This window comes from Nicotiana attenuata, unplaced genomic scaffold, assembly GCF_001879085.1.
Source record: "Nicotiana attenuata strain UT unplaced genomic scaffold, NIATTr2, whole genome shotgun sequence".
Classification (NCBI taxonomy): Eukaryota; Viridiplantae; Streptophyta; class Magnoliopsida; order Solanales; family Solanaceae; genus Nicotiana; species Nicotiana attenuata.
Window position 1 is genome coordinate 30789 of NW_017671487.1, and position 13140 is coordinate 43928.

Genomic DNA, 13140 nt, shown 5'->3' on the forward strand with positions numbered 1-13140 from the left:
CTTCACATGGAATTTGGAGAACCTTCCCTAATGCTGAAGCATCAAGTACAATGTTTACTCCATTTACTAGCACACAGATGTGATTCCCCTCAACAGTGAAGAGAGATGCGTAGAAATTTTGTACTACATCTTCGTACACTATAGGCATATTCTCCTGAAGCAAGTGCTCCCATTGCTGAAATTACACTATCTCCAAAATTGGCCTCATACTTGCCATCTCTGAGATTGCCGGATCAAACATACGACCTCACAAGACTTTCTGAGTTCTCAATCTCTCCTGCCAAAGACCACTGTCACTAGGTATGGTCTTCAGAGAACCAGGTTCCCCTACAGTTTCCCGTTTTCATTTTCTAGAGTCTTCAACCGATTTCCCTTTCCAACTTACAAACCCCACGGTATCTCCTTCAGACATACCTTGCTCAACTACACTCTTCTTAGACTTACTACTACCCTTCACGGATGTTTCACTTTGTTTTTCAATAACGTCATCGGAAGCTCCATCCACAGACTTCTGGATTTTTATAGATCATTTTAGTAGGGAACCAAGCTCCTCTAGAGAATCCTTGTCAACCTCAGCCACTGGAATACTTTTGTTAGTCACAGACTCCCCTTGTTTCATCGACCTCTTTCTTTTTGTTTTGACAATCCTCTTACCTTTCTGCAAGGTAGACTCGAAAGCCTCTTTCTGCTGCAACCTGGAAGTGGGTGACTTGGAAGAGGATTCTAAGGGTTTAGGATAAACAAGAGGTTCCTGAGTTGATTTATCTGAAAGAGAATCAGGTCCTCCAACAGGTTTTTCTGTGACTGTTTCATGGACAAGAGACTCGAAGAGTACCGTGGTTCTTTCATCGCCTAGGAATGGTGTTTCTTCCCCATGATACTCAGATAAAGGATAGGCTCCTTCATTCAACAGACTCTCAGCAGCAATAGCCATGATATTGTGCACAGCTTCCTTTTCCGGTGACTCTGTGAGAGACACTAAGTCCAAAATGGAGGAGTTCAGATACTGATTAGGATCATCCTCAGAGACCTCTGACACCTGAGAGGGAACACTTGCTGAGTGTTCTTTGGTGAGATCAGAAGAATGAGAATACATGGAGTTTTAAACACATGGAAGGAAAACAGTGTTTGATAGAGAAGGAAAAATAATAGGAAGTGAGGAGGGACTAGGTATGGGTGCAGTAGCATTGGGAAAAGTGGAAGAGCGAATGTCTGGTGATGATTTTAAGGATGATGAGAGAGTGAGAGTGGTGTTAATGGTGGAAGAAGGAAGCGATCATTCGATTGCCATTGTAGGAGGATTTGGTAAGGAAGTTAAATGAAGAAGAAATGAAGAGAGGATCACAGGGATACACAAGAGATGAAGGTTCATGACTTGCTGTGAGAAAGAAAGAGAGTTTTATGGGAAGAAGATCTAAGGATGAGAAGAGAGAGAAAAGGGTTCTGAAGAGTTTTGAAAACGGCGGTAGGTTTGTGGGAAAATGTTATCGTGCAGAGGAGGTGAAGGGATTTGAAAGACAAGACATGACATACAGACTTTGAAAAGTCGGATGATGTGGCAGTTGAATTAATTTTGTTAATCCTTTTCGGAAAGCATTCAAGCCAACACATTACTACTAACCTGTGGTATAGGAACCTGATGCTCGGACGGTTTTTTGAAAAAGATTTTAGCAGCTCTTCTTTCACAGTTCATCATTGTACCTTTAGCTTCTATGATCTTCATGCTGTTTACCTGCAACGGTATCGATGTGAGTTAGGCTTGGCCAGAAAGCACTTTAGCTAGTTTTACTTGAAAGAGATTTTCATAGCCAATTGATGAGGTATTCGGTTCTCAATTAAGCTTCAACATCCCCAGATTTATCCTGTTTCTTTCACAATGTTCCTCGCTCAATGCCTTTGGTAAAGACATCTGCAACTTGATTTCTTGTGCAGCAAGGTCTCATACAGATAAGTCCCCCTTACATTATTTTTGAGACAAATGTAGACATCAATGAGTTTGATCCTCTTGATGGACCGGGTTATTTTCCAAGTTAAGAGCGTCTGCTTCAGCTGTTGAGAGAAACGCTGGGTTGTATTTCCTCATATCCCATGAGATGATCCAATCGAATGAGTCATTCCAGATGTGCTCTTCTTGACCGCCAGGTGACTTTGTTTCCTTCAAAATGGTGCATTTCCTCATGGGAGCTGAGATTTTAATTAGTAGAGGAACTGAGTGTGTTTCCCTGCACTTCTTGTTCTGCTACTTGTGAAGTCTCTTGCACTACATCTCCAACTCTTTCTTCAGCTTTAGTTGATAATAATTGAAGTACCAGATTCCTTTTGAGAAATGAAGGAAAAATTTTCATTGTCTTTACCTGTCTCCTTCATCTGACTCATCATATTACCCTTGCCATTTGAAACACCAGATATCTCCCAGGAACCAAAAGTGGTTCATTATCTTGATCATTACTGTTTCCTTCTTTGTTAAAAGAAAGAGTCTTGTTGAATAGCTCATGACCACTTTCTTCCATATATTGTGTCCGCTTGTTGTATATCTTGTAAGCTTTGCTTTAGGAATAATGCCCCAGAAATATTCCTTCATCATTCTTGGTATCAAATTTACCAAGCTGTTCTTTTCCATTATTGAGAATATAGCATTTGCACCCAAATGTTCTTAGGTGAGTCAGCTTGAGTTTCCTTCCAGTCAGCAACTCATAGAGGGTTTTGTTCAGGAGAGATCTGATCATGCACCTGTTCATCAAGTAGCACGCAGTGTTTAATGCCTTTGCCAGAAAATTTTTGTTATTCCACTGACAGTGAGCATTATCCGTGCCATGTTTTCTAGAGTTTTGTTCTTTCTTTCAACAACACCATTTTGCTAAGGAGTCCTTACGTAGTCAAATTTTGTTCCAGGGTCAGATCTGAAGTAAGCTACTTTCAATCCCATCTTCACTTGTATTTTTCTTGACAAAGGTCACAAATACCTCTGAGTCTCATCTTTTGTCCTCAGAAACAGTGTCCAAGTGAATCTTGAGTAATCATCCACAATCACAAAGATATACCTCTTTTCACTCCTGCTCAGTATTCTCATAGGAATTGCATACTTTGTGTTTTTTGAACTTTGAATTTGACAGACCATGGACCAGGTCCTTCTTCATCAATATATCCAGAAGTGAGAAACTTGTATGCCCCCAATCCTTTATAACAAGTCTTCGAATAATTATCAACTGCATTCAAGCAACTCATATCACCAGCTTAGATACGAACTTCTACCTTGTTTTCTTCCCGATACCTAGAATGTACCCCTTCTTTCCATTTCCAAAGGGTACATCCCCTCCTTGCAGGGCTTTCAGTGAGAGAAAATCCATGGTGTCTCCAGTCATGTGCTTTGAGCATCCACTGTCCATGATCTATTGTAGTCCGTTTCCTCTCACTATTCCTTGCACATCTAAATTATGGGTTAGATTTAGGAACCCAAATTAGTTTGGGTCCCTTGTAATGAGGAAAAGAGTGGATAAGAGCCTTTCTAGTCCATGCAGGCAATATGCAATTTTTGCGAGTGGTACCTGGCCCCTTTTTAGTAGTCACTTTTTCAGAAAACAATTTGTTTTTCTGAAGTGCCCATTGTTCCCACAATGGGTACAAAGCCAATTATCAGGAACTGTGACATACTTGCTGTGAGGGTTGTAAGGAGTTCTCTCTTTTTGAAACCCAATTTCCTACCTGTTTCCACTATTGTTGAAGTACATGGCAGTGACAGCATCGGAGGACCAGGTCCACTTGAGAGAGTTCTCAAGATCCATTTTTACTTTTTTTAGTTCAGCTTGAAGCTGCCTATTTTTCTCAAGTTCACCACATAGACTAGTTTTAACATCATTCAATTCCATTTCAAGCTTGATGTATGACTCACTGGCTACTTCTTTCCCTTTCTCAATACTTGCAGGCCTAAGTTCTGATTTGAGTCTCTCAATATTTTCCTCTAGGTCAGTGATTATCACTAAAAAGTCATCCCTCTCTTGCTTAGTAGTTACAATTTTCTCTTCTAGAGTGTGTTTTTCATTGCTAAAGCCTTCTATGGTTTCCTTCAAATCAGCAACCACTACCATCAAGTCATCTCTCTCATTTTCTACACTACTCATTTTTTCATTCAAAGCCTCCTTTTCTTTTTCAAGATTAGCTATGGTTTCATTTATATCCACTACATAGACCACCAGGTCATCTCTAGATTGTTCAGCATCTCCTAGCTCTATGGTCAAGATCTCCTTATTGTTAATAAGACTATAATATGCATCAATTAGAACATTTGCTAATGGCCTTAACTTCTTAGAAGAGTAGGATTTTAGATTTCTCTAAACATCCCTGAAATTTACCTCATCGTCTTCATCCTCTTCATCATCGTCAGACTGAGCCATCAGTGCAAATAGTGAGTCATATTTGGTTGCTTCAGTTTCTACTGCCATCATGGAGCTGTTTTCTGCATCTGGTTCTCTTTCTGATTCGTTGGAGGAGTCTCCCCAAGCAGCAAGAGCCTGCTTCACAATATTGTCAGCTGCACTTTTTTGACTGAGTCGTTTGTTTGGCACCAGGTTCCTTTTCGCTGCTTTATCAGGGTTTTATTTGTATTGCTCCTGTTTCAGAAGTGGACAGTCTTTGATGAAATGCCCTGGCTTTCCGCACTTGTGACAGAGATCATTGTTCCTTGCTTTACTTGAACTGCCCCTCTTTGGTATACCACAATTTCTTCGAACCATCTTCTTCACTTGGGTCACTGTTTTCAGCCTTGAGCACCAGATTCTTTTCCTTCTTTGGCTCTCTCCTTTTACTGTCTTTCTTTCTTTTCATCTCGTATGTCTTTAGATTACCAATTAGCTCATCCATAGTTAGAGTTTGTAGATCTTTAGCTTCAGTGATGGCATTCACCTTACTCTCCTAGGAGCCAGGTAGAACACTGAGAATTTTCCTTACAAGCTTGTTTCTGGGAAGAACATCTCCAAGTGAATGAAGTTCATTTATGATGGATGTGAATCTAGTGTGCATATATTGTATAGACTCATCGTACTTCATTCTGAAGAGCTCATACTCAGTGGTGAGCATGTCAATCTTGGACTGCTTAACCTGAGTAGTTCCTTCGTGTGCGGTTTGCAATGCTTCCCCTATTTCTTTGGCGGAATCACAAGATGAGACTCTATTGTACTCATCAGGTCCTATACCACATACCAAGATTTTCTTGGCACGATAGTTCTTTTCTACGGCTTTTCTGTCAATATCACTGTACTATTTTTTGTCTTTCGGCACCATTGGTCCAGTTTCTCCAAGATTCTTCATAGGAACATGTGGACCATCATAGATGATGTCCCATAGTTCTGAGTCTTCGGCCATTATAAAATCATACATAGGAGTCTTCCACCAGCCATAGTACTGACCATTGAATCTAGGAGGTCTGTAGGTTGATTGTCCTTCCTCAAGGTTGGGTGGAGCAGCCATTGAGATCCTTTCTAGGTGTTAACCTTTTATAAAGAACCTGCTCTGATACCAATTGTTAGTTTATATGAGTCCACCAAATTATAGAGCACCTGGTCTCTACGACTTTCCACTAAGAATACTAGGAAGCAGTAAGTAAAAGAGACACGGGATTTTTACATGGAAAAATCCCACTCAAGGGGACAAAAACTACGACCTACACTTGTAGGCTTTCAACTTTACTAACTTGTAATCACACTATTACAAGCCACTTTGTAATGAGTCTATTACAAAGACTTTAACTCAACTAACTTGTAGTACACTTACCACAAGCCACTTTGTCAATAACTAGTTACACAGACTTTAACTTATGGCTAACTCTAGTCACAACACAAACTTAGAAGGCTTGTGATTTTTGGGTTTCCTAAAACACAGTTCGAAGAAAGCAAGATAGGAGTTACAATGAAGAGCAAATAACACGATTACAACTCAACTATGGATACACATAGACTCATTGTGAAACTGATCCTTTAATGGAGTTGTCTTCTTGTTCTTGACACACTTGTGACTTCAATGCTGGATTAACTCTTTTAATGCTTGAGAGAATATCACTAAATGCTCAAGTGAATATCTTGTGCCTTGCATCATGTTGTTATACTGCCAAAGCATCACAGGCTGATGTCAATTCTAGTACAGCCTCTCAATGGGAAATGACTGCTNATTCGACCCCAAATTGAGGTTGAATCACCCAAAATTCTCAAAACCCTAACTCTACCCATAACCCTTAATTTCTACTTTGATTTCATGATTTAGGGCTAGGAAATTAGTAATTAGATGAAGAAATAATGAGGAATGATGTTAAGATTACTTACCCAAAGAGTTATGGAGGAAGGAGAGCTTGAATTTCGTCTATGGAGGGTTTAAGAGAAGAGCTCGTGTGAAAAAAAGTGAGAAATCCCGTGCTGCTACTGTTCTGGACATAAAAATATAACTGGGCGTATTTACTCTATGCGATCACAGAAGGAGGCTTGCGATCGCATAGGGGAAGGGAAAATTGACCACTGCGATCGCAGAATGGGTCATGCAAACGCATAGAAGAAAAGGGGCTATGCATACCGGGGTTGGTTTAATGAAACGCGATCGCGGAAGCTTAATGCGATCGCAAAGAATGAAGGGGCTAAGGTACGCGATCGCAGAGGAGTTCATGCAATCGCATAGAACAGAAAATGGGCCTGATCAATTAATCCTACGCGATCGCAGAAGAATGTATGCGATCGCAGACACCAGCAACGACAGTTTTCTGCAGCATTCCTAAGGCTAAAACCATCCCAAAATACATCCGAATCACACCCGAGCCCTCGGGGCTCCTAACCCAACACATGGACTAACTCAACAACATCCTACGAACTTAACCGTGCGATCAAATCACCTAAGTAACATCAAAATCCATGAATCAAGCCTCAAAATCATCATTTTCATTTCAAACTTCTTAAACTTCTAACTTTAGATATTTAGGTCCGAAACACGTCAAATGACGTCCGATTCCGACCAAACTTTACAGAAAGTGCTTAACACATATTTAAGACTTGTACCGGGCGTCGGAACCAAAATACGAGCCCGATACCATAGTCTTTTAATCAATTTCATTTCCATTTTCCTTAAGAATTTCAGAAAAACAATTTCACAGAAAAATTCATTTCTCGAGCTCTCGACCTCGAAATTCGACTCCGGGCATATGCCCGAGTCTCATATTTTTCTACGGACCCTCCGGGACCGCCGTGGGAAATCCGGNACTTTAGCAATATTAATATCAAAATTCTTCAAATTTTTCACAAGGTTCACATATTTCAACATAAAAGCTTTCCGGCTTCGCTCCTGGACTGCGCACGCAAATCGAGGCAACTAAAAGCGAGGTTTTCAAGGCCTCGAAAGCACGGAAATAGGAAGAAATCCGGTGATGACCCCTTTGGGTCGTCACAAATAGACTTTAGATTCATCATGTTTTCATGTCATGCCAGACATATAAGATGTTGAAAACTGATTGCACATACCATTGACTTTATGTCTTTCATAAGAAAACAAATTCTACTTGAATTGTTTCTCCAGACTTAAGATCCTCATATATATTTAGCGATATTATCTATGTCGTCGACAAATATTTTATATCGGTTCCAAGCTCCTTATTTTCATATAGACATAACATAGAGATCTCTTCATTCATATATTCAGGTACCTGAATCTCTCATGAGATTTTATGAAGTGTTATGTCATGTGATCTTCTAGATCACTTGCCTCCTTTATTTTGATCATTTTCTCATCTTCTTTATCAAGAAGTTTATTTGAAACCGATTTGTCTATATGCTTTAAGCGTACTATAGACTTTGTCCTTCTAGGACTTATTCTAATAGGAGCATTTTCAGTGAGAATATAGTTACTTTTTTTGGGTCAGCAAATGCGTCTGGCATGCTTTGCAATAAATTGCACATGAATTATCCTTTTATGAACTTCAAGTTCATATTAGTTTATTCGGGGATCTAGATGTATAAATGATAATTCATTCCATGTAACGTTTTCTCAACTCTTGTATCTTGTCTCCCCCTCATGTTAGAAAAACTAACTTGTTTCCTCAACTTTGAGAATCCATCTTTGTGCGTTATGGTGTTAATCAAAATATACACCGCACATCAATAATAATGAGATGGATTTATTAGGTTTCTGACCCTGAAACCACTTGTGAGGGGAGAATGTAATATACTTTCGTATATAACCTATATCAAACTGATATAGATAACTTTATTCTCATAAGCAATAGTTTAGCTATTAAGTGGAGGCACTCAATAAATCATTTTGCTAAACCAACTATGATGTAAACCAACTTATCAAGATAAACTATCTTGAATAGGAAATCTGGAAATTATGCTCGAAATTAAATTATTGAGCAAGTTACCTCGCACACACCGGCCATGTTGCGAGTTAATAATAATTGCACATGTAACCATCTCATAGATGCATCTTATGTGGTATACATGGCAGGTGAATGGGCCCATATTCACCTTTGATATTTTCAGCATTCATGGGATTCAATCCCAATTTTAGTTGGTCAATTAATTAATGAGAACACAAATTATAAGAGAATTCGTAAAGAACTTTCTAGTTCTTTAATATTTACCCATGTGAATTCTCGTTTATTTTTGCACATGATGCTTAAATTAATATGGCTAAACCAATTATGCCAACTGAATAAATTATCAATTGTAACGACCCGACCGGTCGTTTTGAGCTTTTGCACTTTGATCTCCAGTTCCCGGGCATGACTTGCCCCGTGTAATGTATTATGACTGATGTAGATCGTTGGTTTTGGTTTTCAGGAGAATCGGGATGAATTTGAAGGAACAGTCTCTGTTGAAAGCTTCGAATTTGAAAGGTTTGACCAAGGGTTGACTTATTTGTATATGATCTCGGATCGTAGATTCTATGATTTGGTTAGCTTCGTTAGGTTATTTGTGACTTAGGAGCGTGATCGAAATTGATTTTGGACGTCCGGTGTAGAATTAGGCTTGAATTGGCGAAGTTAGTATTTTGGCGATTTCCGGTTGATAGGTGAGATTTTGATCCGAGGGTCGGAATGGAATTCCGAGAGTTGCAGTAGCTTTGTTAGGTGATTTGGGATGTGTGTGCAAAATTTCAGGTCATTCGGACGTGGTTTGGTTGGATTTTTGATCAAAAACGGAATTTGGAAGTTCTTGAAATTCTTAGGCTTGAATCCGATGCAAATTTGGTGTTTTAATGTTGTTTTGAGCGTTCCGAAGGTTGGAACAAGTTTGAATAATGTTATGGGATATGTTGGCGTGTTTGGTTGAGGTCCCGAGGGCCTCGGGTGTGTTTCGGGGTGGTTTCAGATCATTTTGGGCTGTTTTGCAATAGCTGAAGCGGGTATCTGGTATTGTTCTTCGTGTCCGCGAGGGTCCCCTCGCGTTCGCGAAGAAGGATTTGGCTTCTGGGATTTTGTTCTTCGCGTTCGCGAAGAGCGACTCGCGTTCGCGAAGAAGAAGAAATTCTGTTGCGCAGGTCTTATTTCGGAGGCTCGTATCTCTCAATCTACAATGAATTTTGAGATGATTCAAGAACAAAAGTTGTAGCTCTTTGAATCTAGTTTGCAGAAACATATTATAATAGTTATTTGGACATCTGAAGCAAAAGTTATTGCCATTGTACTAGAGGCTGTCCGAGAAGAGTTTGAAAAATGACTTTTGGAAATTTTTTTCTTCGCGAACGCGAAAGGAGGACCGCGAACGCGAAGAACAAATCCCTGGGCAGCAGAATAAAGTCCATACTCGTCTCACTCTTCCATTTTTGGACCAAGGGAGCTCGGGTGAGGCGATTTTTCGAGATATTTTCAAGAAAAACATCGGGGTAAGTGTTCTTAACTCAATTTTGGTTAGATTACCCGAATCCATTGTTATTTTTAACATGTAATTAGTGATTTTAAGTTGGAAAAATTTGAAAACCCTCTTGGATATATTTGAGGATTTGAGGGTCGAAATATTATCAGAAATTAGTACTTTTGGTATGTATAAACTCGTGAGGAGATAAGGAACCCGTTGATGCGAAAATTTCTGAGTTTCGAGAAGTGGGCCCGGGGCTTGGGTTTTGCCAATTTCGATATTTTTAATAATTTTTGACTGTTTTCGATTGGGTATTGTCCCATTGGCATATTGTGACGTATTCGTTCTGGTTTTGGATAGATTCGACGCGCGTGGAGGCCGATTTGAGGGGCAAAGGCGTCGCGAGCTAGAGATTTCGCCGGTTCGAGGTGAGTAATGATTGTAAATGATATCCTGAGGGTTTGAAACCCCGGATTGCACACCGTAGTGCTATATTGAGGTGACTTGCACGCCGGATATCGAGCGTGGGGTAGAGCACCGTTGGGGGATTGTGACTTGGTCCGTCCCGATTGATGATTTTACCGCGTATTTGACTGAAACTTATTTGTTATTATCATGATTTGGGCTGATTGCCATATTTGGGCTTCGTGCCAATTATCTGAACCCTTCGGGGTTTATCACTGTTTCCTCTCTATTTTGATATACTACTTGAACTCAGTCCTGTTGATTATACTGTTTTACAAACTCAGCCGCTTTAATTGAACTTTGAGACTTAAATGATATTTCCACTGTTGTTTGGGCTGAGCACTACTATTTTATTGATACCCGAGGGGCTTATGATGTTTTCTGGACTGAGTGAGGCCGAGGGCCATATGTGAGGATATGTTGAGTGATGTGAGGAGGCTTCCAGGCCTTGTGAGTGATGTGAGGAGGCTTTCAGGCCTCGTGAGTGATGTGAGGAGGCTTTCAGGCCTTGTGAGTGATGTGAGGAGGCTTTCAGGCCTTGTGAGTGATGTGAGGAGGCTTTCAGGCCTTGTGAGTGATGTGAGAAGGCTTTCAGGCCTTATGTTATTTGCCACGAGGTGGCTTGATATTGCGCTGGACCGTAAGGGGCCCCTCTCGGAGTTTGCACACCCCCAGTGAGCGCCGTCGACGATATATGGATCGGGCTGCACGCCGCAGCGAGATGTGGATCGGGCTGCACGCCGCAGAGGTTACTATATGATACTGTTCTGAGAGTGATCTGAGAGAGAGAGCCCGAGGGGCTGAGAGTGTTTCTGAGAGTGAGCCCGAGGGGCTGGTACTGTTTTGAGATATTGCCCGAGGGGCCAACTTTTACGTGCTCATCTTGCATAATTACTTGCCTTTTTACCTGTTATACTACGGTATTTGTGCCCGAGGGGCGAATTTTTTTCTGTGCTTATCAGCACTAACTGTTTTGAAATCGTTTCGTAACTGTTGAAAAGATCATTTTCGAAAGAGATTTAAACTGAGCCAATATATTTCTAAAGATTTCACAGCTTCACTGTTTTCTCAAAGGATTGTACCCTGCTTCTATATAGCATGTTGGTTGCCTTACGTGATTTCTTACTGCTCAGTTGTTATTTACCTTTATTACTCACTGAGTTGGAGTACTCACTTTACTCCCTGCACCTCGTGTGCAGTTGCAGGTATTTATTCACCCGGTAGCGGGTATTGGCTGTTTGGAGGCAGAGCTGTAGTAGTCTAGCGAGGTGTCTGCCAGCGTTCGCAGCACCGTTTCTTTCTATGTTCTTCATTATTCCTGTTCAGTGTATTTCTAGACTTGTAATTGTAATTACATTCTTATAGATGCTCGTGACTTGTGACACCCCGATTAGGGCTGTGTTGGGTTCTATTTCCGCTAATTAATACTATTAAGTCATATTTAAGCTGTTTAATTATGGTTAACTACTTTTGAAAAGACGAGTTGAGTTAGTTGGCTGGCCTCGTCTTCACGATGTTATCATCAAAATTAATACGTAATACTTTGAAGAAACCAAAATAACTATTAATCAAAGAGCATTTACTTGTGGTAATCTTATTCTTGTACAGGAAAGAAATTGCTGGTGAAGATCCAAACAAATAGGGGAAAGAGAATATCATGTGAAGAATTCATCAAGGAAGATTATTTTCAGAGATTTAATCTAGAAGGAATAATATTTGAAAGTGAAATTTCAAATATTGAATGGCTTACTACAATATCAGAAGAAAAATCTATGGAACTTATGGATGGAAAGCTCTTCAAAGGAAAGTTGCTAAAATCATGGAGAAGATCTATTATTTTATGGAAGGAAGATACTACATGGAAAAGATACTACAAGACCAAGGAAGAATATATTTTCTATGGAAAGAAAATATATTATGGATGTAGTACAATTTATATTATGGAAAGATATTATTTTCCAAGATCAAGAAAGGAATATTTTCAATATAATGGGAGAAGAATATATTTTCTATGGAAAGAAAATATATTATGGGTATAGTAAAATCTATCTTATGGAAAGAGATTATTTTTCAAGACCTACTAAAAGAACCTTGTGAATTATGGAAGAATGCTCCCTAAAGTTTTGGACAAGATCTACTACGTATGGAATATTCTTACTACAATATTATAGTAAGAAATTATATCTCCAAGATCAAAGGCAGAGAATCACCAAGCTCTTTCAAGGAAGGAAGATTCAATATATACTGGTGCATTTATTGACAACACTTCAAATGGGAAGATCTCATTTTATGGATACACAATAATATTGGCTACTTCACAAGGAAAGAAATCAAATGAGCTTAAGGCATGGAGTCCAGAATATTAGCAAATTGGTAATATATTTGAGTCCATCAACAAGACACTTCATCAGGAAGTTAGGTTGGTATCTACTCAATCAAAGGAGAAAATATTCTGATTGAATAAATCAAGGGATCAGCAAGATCAAGCCCAACGTCAGAAGCCATTGAAGTCTATAAAAACGAGAGCCTAGGAAAGAAGAAGATACGCAACCTTCTATACAATTGTCTATCCAACTACAAGTTCTTTATTCTACTCTTAACAAGCATTGTAATTCACTTTAGTAGATTTACTGTGTACACAAAAGAGAGAAGAGAGACAGAAAAATTGGAGAGGCAGTGTGTCCGGAGAGGTTGTGTCATTGTTCGTTTCTTTGGTGAGCGAGTGAAAACCAAAGGGTCGTTGTTGGTGAGCGAGTGAAAACCAACCCTGTAAACGTTGGTGGTGAACGTTGAAAATCACACACGCTGTACTCAACACAAATTACAAAGAGCTCAAGAGATAACATCCTTG